At 39.1% G+C, this 11,363-nt stretch overlaps 1 protein-coding gene across 2 annotated transcripts in view; it reads left to right on the top strand.

Annotated features, from left to right (window-relative positions):
• LOC131191152 (interleukin-12 subunit beta-like) overlaps positions 1–11,363 on the top strand; it is a 102,797-nt gene that overhangs the window by 27,429 nt on the left and 64,005 nt on the right. The window contains exon 1 of one of the 2 annotated variants that reach the window (XM_058168988.1): positions 9,148–9,221. The exons of the other annotated variant lie outside the window; for it this stretch is intronic. The gene's annotated coding sequence lies outside the window, so the exon portion shown is untranslated. Of the gene's footprint in view, positions 1–9,147; positions 9,222–11,363 lie in introns of those variants that run through there. 2 annotated transcript variants of the gene reach the window in all.

Raw genomic sequence — 11,363 nt, 5'->3', positions numbered from 1 at the left:
TCTAGACTGCCTCAACAGAGGGATAGTATCAAAATCATCAGAAAAGATAGTATCACTTTTAGCCTAACTAAAGGAAACACAATAGTAATCTTCCAACATTGGAACTGCTATTACAAGGAAAAGGTGTTGATTTATTCTCCATAGTACTTGATGGCAAGATAAGTAGCCATGGGTGGAAGCTCATCAGAGGGAGATTCAACCCAGAAATCAGGAGGAATTTCCTGACAGTAAAAATGATTAATCAATGGAACAGCTTGCTTCCCGGTGTTGCAGTTGGTCTATCGCTGGAGGTTTTCAAGAAAAGATTAAGCAACCATTTGTGCAGGATGCCATAAGAATTCCTGTCTTGGGCAGGGGTTGGACTAGAAGACCTCCAAGGTCCCTTCCAGACCTATGATTCTACCATTTGTATACAAAGTATATAATTTATATGTCATATTTATGCAGGGGACATAATAATTTTATGTTATCTCAAGGAAGGGTCTCCATCCATGTTCTTCATATAGGAGAATGTTTACAGAGAGAATGTTTACAGGTAAGATCCAATATTGTAAGGTTTCAATTGATTTTATCCCCCACTTCTTAGGAACTGTTTTGCAGGACTGATACAAGTCATTACAACTGTCCATCATTGATGCCAGTAAATACAGTTGTTTTTTTGCTGTTACTAAAGTGTTTATGTAATCAGCTGCTTTGCATGGAATTCATGACATTTACCATCAGTTACTTTGCATGGAGACATTTTTAAATACTTGGACAACATCCTAGAAATGTTGATAAATGTTTAATTATCATACACTGTTTGATAATTTAAGAAGATTAGCACCATGTTTATATATTTTGCATTTTTCTCTAGAAATATTTTTCTTTTTTATTTCATCAAAAAGAAATGTAAGCAATTGATGTGGTTGGCAGTGACATGGATACAGAACAGAATAGAACAAAAAGTTGGAAGGGACCTTGGAGGTCTTCCAGTCCAACTCCCTGCTCAAGCAGAAAACCATATACTATTTAAGTAAATGGACTCAATCTCTTCTTAAAAACCTCTAGTGTTGGAGCACCCACAACTTCTGGAGGCGAGTCGTTCCATTGATTAATTGTTCTAACTGAAAGGAAATTTCTCCTTAGTTCTAACTTGGTTCTTTCCTTCATTAGTTTTCATCCATTGTTTCTTGTCCTGCCTTCAGGTGGACAATAAGATGACCCCCTCTTCTTTGTGGCAGCCCCTTAGATATTTGAACACTGCTATCATGTTACCCCTAGTCCTTTTTTTTATAAAACTACACATACTTAATTCTGCAACCATTCTTCATATGTTTTAGATACCAGTCCACTAATCATATTTGTTGCTCTTCTCTGCACTCTTTCTAACATCTTTTTTATATTGTGGTATCCAAAATTGGTTGCAATATACAAAGTCTCATCAAATCATTATGAAGTGGTACTAACACTTTATGTGATCTTGATGCTGTTCCTCTGTTAATGCAGCCTAGGACCACATTGGCTTTTTTGGTAGCTGCAGCACACTGCTGACTCCACTAAGTTGTCCACTAGGACTTCTAGATCCCTCTCACAGTTACTACTATTGAACCAGGTACCATCTATTCTATATCTATGCATTTTGTTTTTCTTGCCTAAATGTAGAACTTTATTTTCTCACCATTGAATTTCATTTTGCTAGATAGGATCCAATGTTCAAGTTGGTGAGATACTTCTATATCTTGAGATCTATGTTGGCTATTCCTGCCAGTTTGGTGTCATCTGCAAATTTGATGAGTCCCCTATCTATCCTCTTGTCCAAGTCATTGATGAAGATATTGAAGAGTACTGAGCCTAAGACAGAGCCTTGGGGTACCACACTGCATACTTCCCTCCATGTAGATACAGTTCCATTAAGGACTACATATTTAGTGTAGTTGATCATCTCAAGCACTAAGTTCAGAAGCAGTCTCAATGTGGCAACAAAGATACTTATTTTATTTTCTTTAATCAAAATGGTCATAAATCATAAGGATTATGAATTTATATTTATAAATCATAAGGATTGCTGGCAATCCTTATGATTTATATTGATATATTGACCATCAATTGTGTTGTAAATGTTGTACCTTCATGAATGTATCTTTTCTTTTATGTACACTGAGAGCATATGCACCAAGACAAATTCCTTGTGTGTCCAATCACACTTGGCCAATAAATAATTCTATTCTATGCTATTCTATTCAATTTGGCCATTTCTGCCAACTTAATCAGCTTCTGCAGCCATTCGTCTTGCTGCTGTCAACCTATATAAGGTCAAAGTTCCCATTTTCTTTTCTCCAAGTCTTTTTCCATTAACCCCAAAAGAAAAGTTTCTGGTTTCATTTTTAACTTTGTTTTAATAATTTTCTGTATTAAAATATGATCGATTTCTTTGCTTTTTCACATGTCCTCCATAAATGATAAAAAGTCCCTTCTTCCAACATTCATTTGAAATACCTTTATACATTCTAGATAACTTATCTGGTGTTAAATATTAGTAATACATCATCTTATAATTTTTTTCTTTTAAATTATAGTTTAGTGTAAATTTTAAATCCTTTGTCCACATATTTTCCCATTGCTCAAGCATCACATTATATCCTACACCTGAGGGTAGAACAAGAAGCAATGAGTGGAAACTAATCAAGGAGAGAAGCAACCTAGAACTAAGGAGAAATTTCCTGACAGTTAGAAAAATTAGTAAGTGGAACAACTTGCCTCCAAAAGTTGTGAATGCTCCAACACTGGAAATTTTTAAGAAGATGTTGGATAACCATTTGTTTGAAGTGGTCTAGGGTTTCCTGCCTAGGCAGAGGGTTGAACTAGAAGACCTCCAATCTGCTTTCTAACTCTCTTGTTGTTGTTTTTCTTGCCTAAATGTAGAACTTTATTTTCTCACCATTGAATTTCATTTTGCTAGATAGGATCCAATGTTCAAGTTGGTGAGATACTTCTATATCTTGAGATCTATGTTGGCTATTCCTGCCAGTTTGGTGTCATCTGCAAATTTGATGAGTCCCCTATCTATCCTCTTGTCCAAGTCATTGATGAAGATATTGAAGAGTACTGAGCCTAAGACAGAGCCTTGGGGTACCACACTGCATACTTCCCTCCATGTAGATACAGTTCCATTAAGGACTACATATTTAGTGTAGTTGATCATCTCAAGCACTAAGTTCAGAAGCAGTCTCAATGTGGCAACAAAGATACTTATTTTATTTTCTTTAATCAAAATGGTCATAAATCATAAGGATTATGAATTTATATTTATAAATCATAAGGATTGCTGGCAATCCTTATGATTTATATTGATATATTGACCATCAATTGTGTTGTAAATGTTGTACCTTCATGAATGTATCTTTTCTTTTATGTACACTGAGAGCATATGCACCAAGACAAATTCCTTGTGTGTCCAATCACACTTGGCCAATAAATAATTCTATTCTATGCTATTCTATTCAATTTGGCCATTTCTGCCAACTTAATCAGCTTCTGCAGCCATTCGTCTTGCTGCTGTCAACCTATATAAGGTCAAAGTTCCCATTTTCTTTTCTCCAAGTCTTTTTCCATTAACCTCAAAAGAAAAGTTTCTGGTTTCATTTTTAATATGTTTTAATAATTTTCTGTATTAAAATATGATCGATTTCTTTGCTTTTTCACATGTCCTCCATAAATGATAAAAAGTCCCTTCTTCCAACATTCATTTGAAATACCTTTATACATTCTAGATAACTTATCTGGTGTTAAATATTAGTAATACATCATCTTATAATTTTTTTCTTTTAAATTATAGTTTAATGTAAATTTTAAATCCTTTGTCCACATATTTTCCCATTGCTCAAGCATCACATTATATCCTGCACCTGAGGGTAGAACAAGAAGCAATGAGTGGAAACTAATCAAGGAGAGAAGCAACCTAGAACTAAGGAGAAATTTCCTGACAGTTAGAAAAATTAGTAAGTGGAACAACTTGCCTCCAGAAGTTGTGAATGCTCCAACACTGGAAATTTTTAAGAAGATGTTGGATAACCATTTGTTTGAAGTGGTCTAGGGTTTCCTGCCTAGGCAGGGGGTTGAACTAGAAGACCTCCAATCTGCTTTCTAACTCTCTTGTTGTTGTTGTTGTTGTTATCCAAAATTCTTTGTCTACTAAATCATATAATGTTTTACATGTTCACTTTCCAAATTCAATGTCAATAACATTTAACAGATCTTAGCAATAATATGTTCATTGTAAGATTTCCAATTCATTTTTAATGAAATCAAACTCTTTTTATCTAATTTAAATCTTTCTTTCAGTTGATATGTAAACCAATAGCAAACATAACCTTCTGATTCAAGTTCTTCTCTCGATTTTAGCGTAGGATCACCAGAGTTGAAAGATAGTATTTTATCATCTGTCCACCAGTCTGACTTCACCACCATTTCTTTTCTAAAAAAAAAAAAAAGCTTCCCAGGGGGACACCCAAAGAGGTAACTTCATAGAAAACCTTGTTTTATATTTATTCCAAACATTTAGTATGGCACGTCCAGCAAAGTGATTATTAAAATAAGCATTACCTTTAGTTTTATTATACTATAAATTTATTTATAACTATTTATTTATTTACATAACTAGAGCATAAAAAACATTTGCTAGACCAATTCTCGAATATAGCTCATCTGTCTGGAACCCGCACTGCATATCGGACATTAATACAATTGAGAGAGTCCAGAGATATTTCACGAGAAGAATCCTCCACTCCTCTGCTCTCAATAGAATACCTTATGCCACAAGACTTGAAATCTTGGGCTTAGAAAAGTTAAGCTACGCCACCTTCGGTCTGACCTAAGCGTAGTACATAAAATTATCTGCCACGATGTCCTGCCTGTCAGTGACTACTTCAGCTTCAACCACAACAATATACGAGCACACAATAGATACAAACTTAATGTAAACCCCTCCAAACTTGCTTGCAGAAAATATGACTTCAGCCACAGAGTGGTCAGTGCCTGGAATGCACTACCTGACTCTGTGGTTTCTTCCCCAAACCCCCAAAATTTTAATCTTAGACTGTCTATTGTGGACCTCACCCCATTCCTAAGAGGTCTGTAAAGGGGTGTGCATAAGCACACCAACGTGCCTACCGTCCCTGTCCTAATCTCCCCTTTTATTTGTATCCATTTCATGTATTCATAATCATGTTTATACTTTTATCTGTAATCTTATATAAGCTTGACTAAATAAATTGCAATGCTCTCTACATTGCAATGCTCTCTACATGGGGCTCCCCTTGAAGTGCACTTGGAGGCTTCAGTTAGTCCAGAATGCAGCTGCGTGGGTGATAGAGGGAGCCCCACGTGGCTCCCATGTAACTCCACTCCTGCGCAGACTGCACTGGCTGCCTGTGGTCTTTCGGGTGCACTTTAAGGTTCTGGTTACTACCTTTAAAGCGCTCCATGGCTTGGGGCCTGGGTACTTACGGGACCGCCTACTGTTACCCCATGCCTCCCACCGACCCATACGCTCACAAAGAGAGGGACTTCTCAGGGTGCCGTCCGCCAAACAATGCCGGCTGGCAGCCCCCAGGGGAAGATCCTTCTCTGTGGGGGCTCCTACCCTCTGGAACGAACTTCCCCCTGGCTTGCGCCAAATACCTGATCTTCGGACCTTTCGCCGCGAGTTGAAAACGTATTTATTTACTCGCGTGGGGCTGGCCTAAGTTTTTTGTTAAATTTTTTAAATTTCTAAATTTCTAGATGAATTTTAATGGGTTTTTAGATTTTAAATGTTTTTATAATTTCGGCCAATTGTATAATAAGTTTTTTAATTTTGTTCTTAATTGTATATTGTTTGTGTTTTATTTGGCTGTAAACCGCCCTGAGTCCTTCGGGAGAAGGGCGGTATAGAAATCTAATAAATAATAATAATAATAATAAATAAGTAAATAAATAAATAAATACATAAATAAATACATAAATAAATACATAAATAAATATATAAGTACATAAATACATAAATAAATATACCATGGATAACTGTGCCATCCAAACCTTAATTCATGGCCCTCTAATTCAAGTAACTTCTTGTTCTGAAAGTTCACCCACTCTTTTAACCAGGCCAGACAGCATGCCTCGAAATACAATTTCAAGTCTGGTAAACCCAAACTCCCTTTTTCCTTAGTATCTTGCAATAGCTTGTATCTAATTCTTGGTTGTTTTTTTCCCTTTCCATATAAACCTGGACATATCCTTCTGCCATTGTTTAAATGGATTATATTTTTTATTGCAGATTTAAATCTTAAGCATTGGGAGTCTCTGGCCATGGTCCATGGCCACAAAAGGTATTTAAAGGAGGTCCGTGGTAAAGAAAAGATTGAGAACCACTGATACAGAAGACATAAATTGTTTATTTGATTTGTTTGGCCATCTCTGGATATCTAGCACATTATCGATCCTACACAGGAATTCAGTGTTTCTGCTGGCACCAGATGTTCATTTACAAGAAACCGTAAGAGATGAATTAACCATGTTTATTATAAATCAGCTTGGATTCAGATTTGATCTGGATGTCAGACCTGGAAATTATCTTTTACCTTTGAGTCTTCAGGCCTGCCTCAAATTCTACTGTGGGAAAATGGGAAGGGAATTGTATGGAGAGAAGATGATATCTAGTCAAAATAGCATTCTTTCCAGAAATTCAAGGCCGTTGTGCCCTGCAGCTGTGCTGAGAAGAATGAGGAGGTATCTTCTGTTCTGGAGGGTACCTGATTGGTTTGTGTGATGGACATGTGGATGATGGGCAAGGACTTGAACATTTTTTGGGGTGAGGAAAACCCGGAAGCTCTCAGATTTGGGTTTTCCCAAGTGTGCCAATATGACATGTCTAATAAAAATTAGCTTTGAGGAAACTCAAGCCTTGGAGTTAGATTTTGTTGGGTGTGTTACTCGGAACCCTGATACTGGAAAAAAAAAGAAAGCTAAGACATTTCAAGGAACATATCCCTAACTTGGCATAATAATGAGGAGGTTCAACTTGTGATAAATGCCAACTGCCTTACAAGACTGAACTAAGCAGCTCTTATTCTCAGGTGTTATTGGTTGATCTTATCCTGAGTAAATAATAAATAGTCATACTATTGTATCTGCGATGAAATTAATGTTTCATTTAAACAGGTTTATATAGTGTTCTACATGTTTTCATAATATAGAATGGCTCATTCATGCCCTTTTCCATCTGGTTTTAAGATGGACTCAGAAAATTGAAGATGACTGGTTAAAGAATTTCCAGTGCAATTTATCTATGTACACAGAGATACCCAGGAAAAAATATGTGCAAAAAGCATCATATTAGAGACAATGCAAAGAATTTTATTTCAATGTAAACTTTAACAAATAGCTGCCAAGTCTGAAGAATCAAATTCACAAAAATAAGAAACTGGGGGGAAAATGAACTTGGAAGATTTGCCATTCAACTAATCACAGTGGTACATATGCTTTATTTCCACTGCCTGTTCCATGAGACGCCAGTTCAAAGACTGCACTTTTTATTGCTGCATTATTTTTATCTTTAAGAGCTGTGAATAGAAGTGTTACTCATGGTTTGATCTGCTTTAACAGTGACGCTACGAAGCCAGTGAAATTTGTGTGATATTGGCAGTCAGATAAAGTTGGGAACAATGCTTCTTGACCGAGTCTGGCATCTTATAGTTAAGGGAACTGAAGGAAAAGTAACAAAACTATCATTGGCAAAACTTTTAACACTCCTCTCCAAATAACAAAAAAATCTCCTGTTTTATACCATTGGTGTGGAGGAAAACTGGGAAGACTTGATCTTTAATGTTTTGCATCCCCTAATATGCAACATCATCAAAAGAGGCAGGTGTTTAGTTTGAACACAACAAACAAGCTGCTAGTATTCCTGAGGTAAAGCCTTAAACACTTTCTCTTTTAGTTTTATGACTGAATACATTTGGATGAATTTTGGGATCTTACCTATTGCATTATGGAGGAGATAGTAATCATCAGATGGGATTTCCTTGTTCTGTTCTGAACTAAGTCATCAGTAATTTCAGATGTTTCCACAGGAGACAGATGTTCTTTAGAAAGATGATCTCATTATCTCCCCTGAACCACACTGAGAACGTATAGCAGTTATGCAATCGTAATAGCTTGGTTTCCTGTTCTGATCAAGAATTGGATAAAAGGGAGCCTTCTTGGACTTTTCTGTAAGAAATATCACAATGTCACTGAAGTATACATACAATAAGACTAGAAAAACAAATATGAACATGGAGTGGGGAAAGAACTAGATTTGTGGTATTATCCATAGTTAAAGAGAATGGGGTAGAAATTGCTTTCTGAACAAACAAAAAAATTCATTTTCAGAAAAAAAGAATCTGCCTTGCTTGAATACATCAAGATTTATTTGGCCAGCACTCTGATCTTCAGCAATGATCAACCACTTGTTATGCCTCAGGATTTTCAAAAGTCATCCACATAAATATCTTTCAAATGTTCTGTAATTTGCTTAGATATGCCTTCTCCTTCCTGTTTAGCTCCAGTTTGCTAATGATAGTCTGGATATGGACAAGACATAACCTGTAATGATAAAAAAACATCCTGGACCCATTAGAAAAATAGGGAAGGGTTGGACTCTCATGCAGCGCACATAGAACAAACATTCAGGTAAGTAGAACATTCCTTCTTCTGTGTGCTGCTTAGAGAATCCAAGCAATGGGATATGCCCAAGCTAACTATCCCTAGGGTGGGGAGTAGAAACCTCCAGGGTCCTGTCAACTGGAACAACCTGCTGCAAGACCCATCTCCCAAAGGCCGCCTCTGCTGAGGCAAACATGAGTCTGTAGTTTCTAATGAAGGGAGAAGGCGAAGCCCAAGTAGCTGCCCTGCAAATCTCTAGTATAGAGGCTTGAGTGACCCAGGCCGCTGTTGTGGCTGCACTTCTAGTAGAATGGGCCATAATGTGGGCCGGAATAGGTCGACCCTGATGATGGTAAGCCATAGAAATACAGGCCTTGAACCAGCAATCAATGGTGGATGGAGACACCTTCAGGCCCAGAGAATTGGGCTGAAAAGAGACAAATAACACCTCTGTTTTCCAGAACGGTGCCATCCTGGTGATTTATATGCACAGGGCCCTGTGTACAAGGTGTGCCACTGGCGTTTTCTGGGATGTTTAGGATTTGGACAAAAATCTGGTAAGATGACCTCTTGGGCCCGGTGGAACCAGGAGTTGATTTTTGGCACAAATTTCGGGTCCAGTCAAAGGATGACTCTCAGGATGGATAATACTTCCATACTGAGAGAGCCGCCAGTTCCGAGATCCTTTGAGCAGAAGTGATGGTAATGAGAAAGATGACCTTAAAGGTCAGAAACCTGAGGCTGGCAGAACTCAACGGCTCGAACAGAGAGGATATGAGTGCCTGTATGACTAGAGACAGATCCCAAGACGGGTATCTGTGAACAGGCAGAGGTCACAGATTGGAAGCCCTTTTAAAAGGCTATGAATCCTCAGGTGTTGAGAGAGGATTCTCTCTTCACAGGACAGAATAGTTGCCAAAGTGGCTACTTTTCTATATAGGGTATTAACTGCTAATCCTGCCTCTAACCCTTCCTGCAGGAAATCTAATACCTGAGGTAAAGAGGCTGATGTTGGGCCAGCACCTTTCTAGTGCACCAGCAGCAAAAAGAATTCCACGTGGCGTTGTATATGCAGGTTGTCAACAGACGTCGGGAAGCAAGGATGGTAGAGATTACCTTCTTAGAGAATCAGTCCTTTTTCAGGATCTCCCTCTCAAGTGCTAGAGAACCAGCTGAAACCATTGAGGTTCTGGGTGTAGCATGGCCCCCTGGCTGAGGGAGATCATCTCCAGGAAGATGATATTGATAGGGTCAATAGGTCCGCAAACCAGATCCCTCTGGGCCAGTGAGGAGCTATGAGGAGAACTTCTGCACCTTTCTCCAGGATCTTCCTGATGTATTAGTGGATTGGGGGAAATGTGTACAATAGTCCCTGGGGCCATGGACAATGGAGGGCATCCATCCCTTCGGCTCCTGGGGATTGGAATCTGGTGTAGAATTGTGGAAGTTGTGCAGTTCACTGGGCTGGCAAAAAGGTCTACTTGGGGTGGGCCGAATTTGGTTGGCAGCTGTAGGAACAGATCTGGATGAAGCTTCCATTCTGCCTGATCAATGGTCATTCTGCTCAACCAATCTGCTTGGATGTTGGAGACCCCAGCGTGTTTGTACACCCATAGACCTATCACAGCAGCCTCATGAATCAGTACCCTGGAGCGGGTGCCCACCTGATGGTTCACGTGTGCTGATTGTCCATCAGTAAAAGCACATGATGCCCTGACAATTGATCTTGGAAGTGGCAGAGAGCCAGATAAGCGGCTCTCAGCTCCAGCCAGTTGATGTCTTTGAGGAGGTCATTTGGAGACCATAGACCCTGGGTCCCTCGAGATTGTAGATGAGTACCCCATCCAAAAAGGCTGGCATCTGTGGTCAGGGTTAGGCGGGGGTGCTCTTTGAAGGAACACCCCTGCTCTATGGCTGCTGATGTCCGCTACTCCAAGGATCTGATTACCTTGAAGGGAACTCTGATCTGTTTGGGGGAGTTGCTGAGGCCTGCCCATTGACTTGGTCATAGAAACCATTAAAGAGGTCAGGAATGCAACCTCGCCCAAGGTACAATCTGCAGGTAGGAAATCATTTTGCCTAACAATTGGGAAAGGAGCATCAATGGTACCCTTTTGAGGATTCTGACTTGCCTGATGGTTGTGTGGATGCTGGAGCGATGCTCCTGGGAGAGGAAGACGAAGCTGGCCTGAGTATCGATCCTTGCTCCCAGATGGACCAGGTTGGTGGAGGGTATCATGTGACTTTTTTCCCAATTCAAGGTCAATTCATGGTCTCGGTGGGTTTGAACTATGATCTAGAGATCTAGACTTGCCTGCTGAGGGAATGAAGACAGAACCAAAATGTTTTCATATTCAAAATTACATAACAAATGAATGGGTTTTTTCCACAAGTGAGCAGCTACCATGTCTAGAAGTTTTGTGACTCTGGGGGCGGACAATAGTCCAAAGGGCACAGTTTTGTATTGGTAATGTAGTCCCACATAGGAGAACCTGAGGAATCTCCTGTGGGACGGTCTGATGGGCACATGCAGATTTGAGGCATGATGCCTGAGGGAGGGGGAGTAGAGGTGCGAGAAGAAGATCTACTGCAAGACACCATTTTCAGAAACATGAGGTAGCTGTGAAATAGCAGCAAAATCCCTCCTTGAATTATCTCTATTAATTGCTGCCAATTGCTTTTGAAATCACCTCCCTGAT

Source organism: Ahaetulla prasina, chromosome 2 (genome assembly GCF_028640845.1).
Source record: "Ahaetulla prasina isolate Xishuangbanna chromosome 2, ASM2864084v1, whole genome shotgun sequence".
NCBI lineage: Eukaryota > Metazoa > Chordata > Lepidosauria > Squamata > Colubridae > Ahaetulla > Ahaetulla prasina.
The sequence above is the reverse complement of the archived record's forward strand: the minus strand, read 5'-3'. Positions and strand labels throughout refer to the sequence as shown.